Below are 12,118 nucleotides of genomic sequence, written 5' to 3'. Positions count from 1 at the left end.
AGCAGATTGTAGATATGCATTCAAATTATTGTGAGCAGTTTACTTAGCATAACTGGGAGGCTGTATGGGTTACATATTAATCTATAAAAGGATATTCAAGTTACAGAACCTGGCGTTTAGCTTTATTAGCCTGCAATGTTGTAATGGCCAGCTTTCCAAGCATATGTTACCAAATGGCAGGAATTAAAGATGAGGTCCCAGATGAGAGGGCTCATGGTCACTGTATGCCCCAGATGTGTTTCAGCTTCAATATTCACATGCATGCAGTATACCACCTTGGACAAGTTTTAATGGCATCCATGTTACCGCCCTGCATATATCATACGATGGCATGTTTGCAATAAATGCACTTATTGTAGTTTTTTCCCTGGTGGAATGAGCCTAAATAATACTGGAGCATCTTCTTTTATCTTAGGATAACAGTAGTTATGTGAGCTAGTGTCCATTTTGCAATTTGTTTCTAGATAGCCTCAATCCTTTTCTGTATGTGACTCCATTTGCAGATCATTCACCCATAAGCCTTTTGTATATGTAATATCTTAGAGTTCCTTCTGCAATCTAGTGTGTACAAATCCCTACTAGGTACATGAGTAGGCCTTTCACAAGTAATCCCACAATCTAAGTAATAAGTAAGCCCAATACTACCAAACATATGGAAGGGGTGTTCGCATTACTATCATCCCTGATAAATTGTGGTACATGTTTCAGAGGACCAAAACCGGGCAGCTCGGAATATTAAAAATGACATCTACTGTTAAATGTGCATGTGTGAAAGAGGGCCTGAAAACACTTTCATTTGTGAAAGCAAACAGCATGTTATCTGAAAAGCCAGCAGACGTATTAGATGAGCATTATTTTGGAGAGAGCAGTGGATCACCACATGTGCTGGTAAGCACCTCTAGTTGAATAAGCCCTATACAGATAAAACAAATTTCTCCAACCAGTTGATCACAAGCTACCAGAAGTTCACAGACACCTTCAGGTTAGCTCACAGCCGTGAATTCAATTTTAAATAAACATAGGGTCACGTTTTCCTTTTAAAGTTAAGGGAAGGCTGTGTTTCATTTACATTACTAGCTTCAGGCTACAGATAGCAGGGCCTGATAATGAGCAGTACTGGAGTCAGATTTGTGACCCCGGACACAGAGGTGAAGAACTGAAGCACTGAGGAATTTACGTATTAAATAAAGGTCCTTGTCAAATCAATATTGGACCATGAGAAATATTTCGGAATTCTTTTAAATTGGAGGAAATGTAAATGAAGAGTTACCTGAATGTTTGGTTAACTCTTCATTTTAATTTTAACCCATTTTAAACTGTTGCATTTACAAACAGCAGGCCTCTTGCTCCCAGTGGCCAGCAGACACTGTGCTTGAATCTATAACTGAAAAATGTAGTAATTTTTTCCAAATAGGAGAAATGTAAAGTTGCTAAAAATATTTCTATGAAACATTGGGCAAATGTTTTTCTCTACTTTCAATTAAGCCACTTACGTCTCAATATTTTATGAAGCATATTTCTTCACTTTAAATTCCTCTTATTTAAACACATGGCTATATGTTTCTGTTATAAATATGGCACTGTGTCTACAGGCCACTGGTTGCAAAATGCTTGTTGTTTGTAAATGCAACACTGAAAGAGAAGAAAATATTAATGCCATTGTTAAGAATTTTAAATTTAAGAAAGTGTAGGCCCGCATTACATTATTTACTCCTGCTAAACAATTAATTTACTTGTCTGATGATTTAAAAGTACATCTCTACTGCTGTACGGTTTCGAAATATCGTTGGAAAATGATTCTTTGTGCACTGATTATGTTGGGTACATTTTACTCTGTCAGTTCCTTGAAATGTTGTTTTTAAGATCTATTCTTTTATGGCTGGCACTCAGCCGAAAAAAGATTTTTGACTGAAAGATGAATGTTATGGAATCCATATAAATATAAAGTTCACTCTTCAGTTTAATTTTCCCCCATTTCAAAGTGTCACATGCACAAAGAGCAGGCATCTAGCTCAAAGTAGCTGGTAGACACAGTGTCATATGTACAACTGCAAAATAAAGCAATTTGTTTAAGTGGGAGAAACTTAAGTGCAGAAAATTGTTCCATGTTATTATTTATTTTTTATGTGTTTATTAGAATTATGAATATCACAATACAGTTGAAGCAAACATTAATTCAATACTGATATAACAAAGACATGCTGTGAGAGGAAGCATCATCCAGACACATGTTCCTTATTATGAACATTTTGCAGAACCTTTTTCTGCACTTTATATTTCACTTATTGAAATAATGGTTGTATGTTTGTGTTATACATTTAACGGTTCCACATATGGCAAAAGGTATGTCAGGTGCCATAAGTACACATGACACAGACTCTTGTTCACCCTTTACACATATATTCCATTTATATGCACACATATTTTGTTCAAACCATACTGGAAGTGGTGGTGTCTGGTAACAATGCGCGAGTGGCTTAGACTTCGGTAGCTCACAATGATTTTCACTGATCAGAAGTAGTCCTCACTACAGAAAAGTTGGAGACCTCTGAGATAACAAATGATAAAGCATATTGTTACAATACCCTGATAAATAAAGATGATCTGATTCTACAACATTCAGAGATAGAGCATTAACCTCAGTTGGCATGGTTGTAATGGATCACCGTTCATTCCTTCCTGGTGAAAAGTTTTTGATCAACTTGCATATATTCGTGGTACTCACAAGACTACTGAAAATCTGCAAACTATAAGAAGCAAGAAGTCTTCTGCTGGAGAATTATGAATGCCAGCAAGAGTGCAAACGGTTTCCTGGCAAGGTTCACCTATTGTGTGTTGGATTCGAAGCAAGCATAAGCAAAGTTCTTTGTCTTCTGTGTGGACATTTCTTTACAAGTATATTTTCTATTGTAGAAAATGTGGAAATGTGGAAATGTTTACTAAAGCACTACAAGCTTTATTGCTAAGTAAACATTCACATTCATGAATTGAAAAGTATAATTCTATGTAAGAGCTCAAAGACCAGTTGCCGAAGTGAAGAAGTGGGGGTATATTAAAATAAAGTGATATAATTGCTAAAATCAACCAAAGAATATTACCTCATAAGGAACATGAATCTTAAGCAATGTGCTAGGCGCCTTGCCCATCTGTCTTCATAAAAAAATGTACTCAATGTTTCACCCTCATCATACAATACTAATTGTTTTAAAAAATCTCTGGATCCAGATGAATCTGCTAGCTATTGTCTAATTGCAAGGGCTCCTGTTCAACTAAGATCACACAAAAAATAGTAACCTGTAAACTTGACCAGCACTTGGACGCACATGACTTGCTTGGCAACAAACAGTAAGGCTTCTCTTCAGCACAAGCACTTATGTAAGGTTTTTTGGGCATAAGAGATCAGGTTTTCTTGCTGGCTGAATAGGGTTCTCACACTTTATTGGTGTTAATATATCTATCCTCTACCTCAGAGACAGTAGACCAGAGCATTATGAAGGACCAACTGATGAAGCTTGCAGGAGACTCAAATTCCTCTAGTGGTTGAAATATTTCTGACCAAATAGAATATCACAAATTAAGTGCGATGAGTTCCTGTTCAAATATGTTTTGGTCACTTCTGGTATTGCCCACTGCTTGTCGGTATGGACTGTTCTCTCTAAAATACCTATAGGCAGCCTTTACATGTCTTGGCAGGAAGCTATGAAGCGATCCATTGCTACCACATTATTCAGAATGTCAAATACATTTCCCATTTCACGCAGTGCTGACCGGGACTCTTGAATACTAAATAGCTTAATAGACACCATTTAGACAACATCCTTAAGTTGAACAACTCTAATTTCAATTCAATTTATTTTATTATGTTTGGCTCTGGTTAAGGGCCACATAAAATTCAAAACAAATACAAACAGAAAAAATAAAATACATCACACATACAAAACTGATTACATCCATAGAATCGATGACATGAGGGCACAAAGTCAGACCTCTCCAAATTGCCTTAATAAATAGCTAAAAAACCTTTAAAAAAATTAAAAATATAGAAGCAAAACATTTCATTTGGGGGACAGTATAGAAATCGTAGAAAAGTATTAACATCGTAGATACCCAATTGGAGACATATCGATTTTAACCATTTAAAACGCAATGGTCGAAGTGCAGGGCAAATTAACATGACATGGATGCAATTCTGAGTACTCAAGCTACAGAAGTTACACATGGGAGAGGTTCCATGCCATTTAGAAAGAAGTGAATTTAAGGGCAGTAAATCGTATCGCAACAGAAACCATAATCGACGAATACCATGTGGTAAATTCCATATGGCATAAGGTTGGGCCAACTTCATAGTATAGGAATTAAGGAGAAGGTTACTACCCCCTTTCCCTTGTATTGTATTCCTATCCATTTGATAGCAAAGATCCCACGATGCCTGTTTTAACACAAGTTTTAGCTGTGACGATGAATACAGGAATAACACACTTTCATCTAACTTTAAAAGTGACACAGCTCTTCTAAAATTCCTTATCAAACGTGAGAACTCGTTAAAGTTGCCCAACAGTTCCTTTTTAAGAAGGGCCCTCATCGTCCCTGATTCGGCTCTAGCCAAGCAGGCCACCCATCTTACCAGGGCACATAGTCCCTGAACCCAGCTGCTCCTAAGGCCGAAATCCAGCCTACATGCTGCCAAAGAGCAGGAGGTATTAAAGTTGGATAAGGATCTTAGGAGTTTCCCCTCAATTTTATTACAAAACTCCCAATGCTTCAACTCTAAAAGTTCTATACCATACAGTATCGTAGGAGGAATCTTAGCCATAAACACTTCCAAAAGACATACGAAGTGTCTCTTTCCAGTAGCGGCATAAAGGGAATTTAAGCCTTTGCCGTGGGCAAGTGCTTTACGTGAGCAGTGCTCAATATGGGGCCTCTCACTCAAATTGGCCGCAATAATTTTACCCAAAAAAGTGTAGGTTTTAACAACCTCTAGTTTTTGGCCACCAATAAACCATCCAAAATTTACAGAACGGCATTTCTTTTTTCCAGCAATACACATGATCTTGCTTTTAGATATATTAATCTTCATACAGTGTGCATCCGCAAAAACGTGTAAGGCTTGTAGCCGATTAGCAAGACCTTTGGGGGTTAGATCTAAAACAAGAATATCGTCAGCGTACATGAGACAAGAAATCGGGGTCCCACCTACCACCGGAGCAATACCCACACACGCTGATAGATGAGCAGGAAGGTCTGCAGTGTATAGTGAGAACAAAAGTGGTGCCAGGAGACAGCCTTGTTTAAGGCCATTCTGGGAGGGAATCTTGTGTGAGAGTCCCCTCTCACCCCCCTGGAGAACACTGCACCATGTTTCTGAATGAAGAGCTCGTAACAGCGCTAGTAGATATAATGGTAAACCAAGGGCAGCTAGTTTTCTCCACAGCGTTCGACGATCGACTTTATCGAACGCTGTGGAGAAATCAATAAACGCTGCGAACACCACTCCTCCTCTTACACGTGAATATTTATCAGTAATCACATGGAGGGTTGTGAGATTGTCCAATGTACCGTGTTCCTTACGGAAACCAGTCTGTTCACGTGGTAGAATATTATTCTCCTCGACCCAATTCTCAAGCAAGCCCAAAATACATTTAGCAAAGACCTTTCCAACTGAGTCTAGGAGAGCGATCAAACGGTAGTTCATGGGACAATCCCTAGATCCCTTCTTGAAAATAGGGATCAATATACTTCCTTTCCAGGAGGCTGGGACAGTTTTAGTAACAAACCAGGATTTAAACACTGGGTGAAGAATCTTACTCCAGAGTAAAGGTTCCTGCTTTAAAACCGTCATGGGGAGTTCGTCAGGTCCCATTGCGCTCGACAAATGCATATTCTTTATAGCCATTTCAATTGTTTCCACAGTTGGATAGTCGATCGGATCCTCAGATAGGAGTTCAGGTACACTATCTAAAGCCGTGTCTTCGTTCCCTGCATACAGCTTCCTAACATAAGAGGACCATACCTCTTCAGAGATGGGTATAGGAAGAGGACTGCTTCTGGTACCACAGCCCCTCCCGACTATGGACCAGAATTCTCTAGTTTTGCCATGCACAACTGCCTCCCGCAAGTTTATCCATACTAAGTCTTCCTTCTCCTTTTTTAGACTCCTTCTTACTCTGGTTCTCCTTCTTTTTAACCTCGATATTTCCTTAGCTAGTTCCCCTGATCTTCCAATATATTGCATTTGCACTAATTTATTTATTTCCTTATTCAGGATGCGCAATGCACTGGGGACAAAAGGCTTTTTTCCAGAACCACTGACCTTTTTTACATCTAGAGTGATCTTTCTCACAAACTTTTCGAAATTAGCAATTTCAGAACCACACCAGCTATTTAATTCTAGTATAGTTTTGCATAAAATATCATGTACACCTCTTATTGAAGTGCTGTTCCAACAGCACCTACCCAAAGATCCCTGGAAGGTGACCTCATTGTTACCAAGCGACCAAGACTCAGTGGGTGGAGGTTTAAAAGAAAGCATTATGGAAACTATGCTGTGATCACTGAAAGAGGTGGGGGCTATCATTAAGTCCTGAACATAGGGAAAAATGTCAAAGTCAGAGATCACATAGTCAAGGATAGAAGGGCTGAATGGAGACTTATGAGTAAATTTCGCGGGCACATCAGAGGGAAATCTCACATTTAAGATAAGCCCCTCAACAGCAGATAGTTCCTCCAGGAGAATCTTCCCTCTTTTGTTTGTTATTATTTTATCGGGGAAAATCGATTGTGGGATGAAATAAGCCTCTTCTTTGGGTATATTTCTAAATAAGTTTAAGCTAATATTCGAGATTTTACAATTCAAATCTCCAACTAGAATAACATCAGGTGGAGAAGAAACATTCTTAATCTGTCCAATATACTGAAATACCTGCTTCAATAAAATATTATAACACTCTTCAGGGGGGATATACACATTAATAATTACAACGCCCGATTTATTTGGAAAATTTGGGAGATTCGAAATTCTTATGGCTTGGAAGAGATTACTAGGATCAATGTAATGCGAAAATCTCCAGCACAGTTTATTAGTTAACAAACAGACTATTCCCCCTTTAGCATGACCTTTCCTAGAAGGGGCGGCAGGTGCTTCCAACACATAGTATTCCTTCCCACCATAGATATTATCAGTGCACCATGTTTCTTGGATGCAGATCACACTTGCTCCTAGAGAGAATAAAAAATCAAGCTTCTCGGGGCTACTGTGTATCCCGGCTGCGTTCCAAGAGATTATTTTTAATTGATTATTAAAGATGATGGAATAATTTGGAATTATCTGTGCTCTTAGTTGCGAGAGCACCATGCAGCCAATTCCATCGATGAGTCTCATCTAATGGTGCGGAGTTCTGGATTGGTGGAAGAAGCAGTGCTTTAGAGACTGACCGTTTCCCCTTTGAGACCCAGATCTTTAAATCCTCAAACGGAGAGGATGCCCTATCTAACTTGACACTCTTTCGGGTCATCCCGTGGGGAGAAAAGGTCACATCAGAACTGAAAATAGGCAGAACATCAATACCTCTGCATTGGAAACTCTCCACTTGCTGTAATATCAGATTTACAATGAATTTAGAATAAAATTTGACTCTTATACTGGTTACACTATCTTCGCCTAGCAGAGACACTAACTCAATATCCCTTGATTGAATAAGGTGAAGACTTTCCTGATCACTAAGACATTTAAGCAACCATGATCTATTTAGAGGCAAATTTACATCAAATAGAGGAACAAAGTCCAAAACAAAAGTGTCCACATTGAACAACTCTAAGAATTGATGCTAAAAGGTTTAAACTATGCCTTGTAAAAGCTTGGTTTACTATGTAATATGCACTATGAACATTAAGATGCGTGCACCAGCCATCAGATATAATTCAAGGATGGTGAAATCACAGCCCTGTCTCAGGGTCTGATTCAGAAAAGGGGGTGGTGATGAACAGAGTGCCTGAATTAAGCAGACCACTCTTACCCAGTCCAAAGATCAGGGCTTGATCCATCACTGTTTTTTAGCTCACTGCACCATCCCAGCTCAGAACTTGGCTATATGCAAATTAGTCTGTTCCTGTCCCAGTGCATGATGGGAACAGGGCAAACCAAACTACCAAGCCAATTCTTGTACTGGGAAGGAAACAAGCTTCCGGGGACCGGTTTCTGCCATTTCAGGCGTCGTCGGCCCGGCTTGCTTGAATCCTGATGGTGCAATGAGCAAGGGACTCACATCTGAGTATACCCTTCCACGCTTATGGTGGACAAAATGATTCAGAAAAGGGGGTGGTGATGAACAGAGTGCCTGAATTAAGCAGACCACTCTTACCCAGTCCAAAGATCAGGGCTTGATCCATCACCGTTTTTTAGCTCACTGCACCATCCCAGCTCAGAACTTGGCTATATGCAAATTAGTCTGTTCCTGTCCCAGTGCATGATGGGAACAGGGCAAACCAAACTACCAAGCCAATTCTTGTACTGGGAAGGAAACAAGCTTCCGGGGACCGGTTTCTGCCATTTCAGGCGTCGTCGGCCCGGCTTGCTTGAATCCTGATGGTGCAATGAGCAAGGGACTCACATCTGAGTATACCCTTCCACGCTTATGGTGGACAAAATGATTCAGAAAAGGGGGTGGTGATGAACAGAGTGCCTGAATTAAGCAGACCACTCTTACCCAGTCCAAAGATCAGGGCTTGATCCATCACCGTTTTTTAGCTCACTGCACCATCCCAGCTCAGAACTTGGCTATATGCAAATTAGTCTGTTCCTGTCCCAGTGCATGATGGGAACAGTTCAAACCAAACTACCAAGCCAATTCTTGTACTGGGAAGGAAACAAGCTTCCGGGGACCGGTTTCTGCCATTTCAGGCGTCGTCGGCCCGGCTTGCTTGAATCCTGATGGTGCAATGAGCAAGGGACTCACATCTGAGTATACCCTTCCACGCTTATGGTGGACAAAATGATTCAGAAAAGGGGGTGGTGATGAACAGAGTGCCTGAATTAAGCAGACCACTCTTACCCAGTCCAAAGATCAGGGCTTGATCCATCACCGTTATTTAGCTCACTGCACCATCCCAGCTCAGAACTTGGCTATATGCAAATTAGTCTGTTCCTGTCCCAGTGCATGATGGGAACAGAGCAAACCAAACTACCAAGCCAATTCTTGTACTGGGAAGGAAACAAGCTTCCGGGGACCGGTTTCTGCCATTTCAGGCGTCGTCGGCCCGGCTTGCTTGAATCCAGATGGTGCAATGAGCAAGGGACTCACATCTGAGTATACCCTTCCACGCTTATGGTGGACAAAATGATTCAGAAAAGGGGGTGGTGATGAACAGAGTGCCTGAATTAAGCAGAGCACTCTTACCCAGTCCAAAGATCAGGGCTTGATCCATCACCGTTTTTTAGCTCACTGCACCATCCCAGCTCAGAACTTGGCTATATGCAAATTAGTCTGTTCCTGTCCCAGTGCATGATGGGAACAGGGCAAACCAAACTACCAAGCCAATTCTTGTACTGGGAAGGAAACAAGCTTCCGGGGACCGGTTTCTGCCATTTCAGGCGTCGTCGGCCCGGCTTGCTTGAATCCTGATGGTGCAATGAGCAAGGGACTCACATCTGAGTATACCCTTCCACGCTTATGGTGGACAAAATGATTCAGAAAAGGGGGTGGTGATGAACAGAGTGCCTGAATTAAGCAGACCACTCTTACCCAGTCCAAAGATCAGGGCTTGATCCATCACCGTTTTTTAGCTCACTGCACCATCCCAGCTCAGAACTTGGCTATATGCAAATTAGTCTGTTCCTGTCCCAGTGCATGATGGGAACAGAGCAAACCAAACTACCAAGCCAATTCTTGTACTGGGAAGAAAACAAGCTTCCGGGGACCGGTTTCTGCCATTTCAGGCGTCGTCGGCCCGGCTTGCTTGAATCCTGATGGTGCAATGAGCAAGGGACTCACATCTGAGTATACCCTTCCACGCTTATGGTGGACAAAATGATTCAGCAAAGGGAGTGGTGATGAACAGAGTGCCTGAATTAAGCAGACCCCTCTTACCCAGTCCAAAGATCAGGGCTTGATCCATCACCGTTTTTTAGCTCACTGCACCATCCCAGCTCAGAACTTGGCTATATGCAAATTAGTCTGTTCCTGTCCCAGTGCATGATGAGAACAGGGCAAACCAAACTACCAAGCCAATTCTTGTACTGGGAAGGAAACAAGCTTCCGGGGACCAGTTTCTGCCATTTCAGGCGTCGTCGGCCCGGCTTGCTTGAATCCTGATGGTGCAATGAGCAAGGGACTCACATCTGAGTATACCCTTCCACGCTTATGGTGGACAAAATGATTCAGAAAAGGGGGTGGTGATGAACAGAGTGCCTGAATTAAGCAGACCACTCTTACCCAGTCCAAAGATCAGGGCTTGATCCATCACCGTTTTTTAGCTCACTGCACCATCCCAGCTCAGAACTTGGCTATATGCAAATTAGTCTGTTCCTGTCCCAGTGCATGATGGGAACAGGGCAAACCAAACTACCAAGCCAATTCTTGTACTGGGAAGGAAACAAGCTTCCGGGGACCGGTTTCTGCCATTTCAGGCGTCGTCGGCCCGGCTTGCTTGAATCCTGATGGTGCAATGAGCAAGGGACTCACATCTGAGTATACCCTTCCACGCTTATGGTGGACAAAATGATTCAGAAAAGGGGGTGGTGATGAACAGAGTGCCTGAATTAAGCAGACCACTCTTACCCAGTCCAAAGATCAGGGCTTGATCCATCACCGTTTTTTAGCTCACTGCACCATCCCAGCTCAGAACTTGGCTATATGCAAATTAGTCTGTTTCTGTCCCAGTGCATGATGGGAACAGGGCAAACCAAACTACCAAGCCAATTCTTGTACTGGGAAGGAAACAAGCTTCCGGGGACCGGTTTCTGCCATTTCAGGCGTCGTCGGCCCGGCTTGCTTGACTCCTGATGGTGCAATGAGCAAGGGACTCACATCTGAGTATACCCTTCCACGCTTATGGTGGACAAAATGATTCAGAAAAGGGGGTGGTGATGAACAGAGTGCCTGAATTAAGCAGACCACTCTTACCCAGTCCAAAGATCAGGGCTTGATCCATCACCGTTTTTTAGCTCACTGCACCATCCCAGCTCAGAACTTGGCTATATGCAAATTAGTCTGTTCCTGTCCCAGTGCATGATGGGAACAGGGCAAACCAAACTACCAAGCCAATTCTTGTACTGGGAAGGAAACAAGCTTCCGGGGACCGGTTTCTGCCATTTCAGGCGTCGTCAGCCCGGCTTGCTTGAATCCTGATGGTGCAATGAGCAAGGGACTCACATCTGAGTATACCCTTCCACGCTTATGGTGGACAAAATGATTCAGAAAAGGGGGTGGTGATGAACAGAGTGCCTGAATTAAGCAGACCACTCTTACCCAGTCCAAAGATCAGGGCTTGATCCATCACCGTTTTTTAGCTCACTGCACCATCCCAGCTCAGAACTTGGCTATATGCAAATTAGTCTGTTCCTGTCCCAGTGCATGATGGGAACAGGGCAAACCCCCCTTTTCTGAATCGTTTTGGCCACTATAGGAGTGGAAGGGTATGCTCAGACATGAGTCCCTTGCTCACTGCACCATCAGGATTCAAGCAAGCCGGGCCGAAGACGGCTGTAATGCCAGAAACCGGTCCCCGGAAGCTTGTTTCCTTTCCAGTAAAGAATTGGCTTGGTAGTTTGGTCTGCCCTGTTCCCATGATGCACTGTGCCAGGGACAGACTAATTTGCATGTAGCCAGGTTCTGAACTGGGATGGTGCAGTGAGCTAAAAAACGGTGATGGATCAAGCCCTGATCTTTTGACTGGGTAGGAGTGTTCTGCTTAATTCAGATACTCTGTCCATCACCACCCCCTTTTCTGAATCGTTTTGGCCACTATAGGAGTGGAAGGGTATGCTCAGACATGAGTCCCTTGCTCACTGCACCATCAGGATTCAAGCAAGCCGGGCCGAAGACGGCTGTAATGCCAGAAACCGGTCCCCGGAAGCTTGTTTCCTTTCCAGTAAAGAATTGGCTTGGTAGTTTGGTCTGCC

General features: G+C 42.3%; 1 protein-coding gene across 1 annotated transcript in view; it reads right to left on the bottom strand.

Annotated features, from left to right (window-relative positions):
- Positions 1-12,118, bottom strand: part of UNC80 (unc-80 subunit of NALCN channel complex) — a 2,761,828-nt gene that overhangs the window by 2,172,785 nt on the left and 576,925 nt on the right. The gene's annotated exons all lie outside the window — the stretch shown is intronic.

The sequence above is a fragment of the Lissotriton helveticus genome, chromosome 3_1 (assembly GCF_964261635.1).
Source record: "Lissotriton helveticus chromosome 3_1, aLisHel1.1, whole genome shotgun sequence".
In the NCBI taxonomy this organism is placed as follows: Eukaryota; Metazoa; Chordata; class Amphibia; order Caudata; family Salamandridae; genus Lissotriton; species Lissotriton helveticus.
Note: the sequence above shows the minus strand (reverse complement) of the source record. Positions and strands in the feature narration are given on the sequence as shown.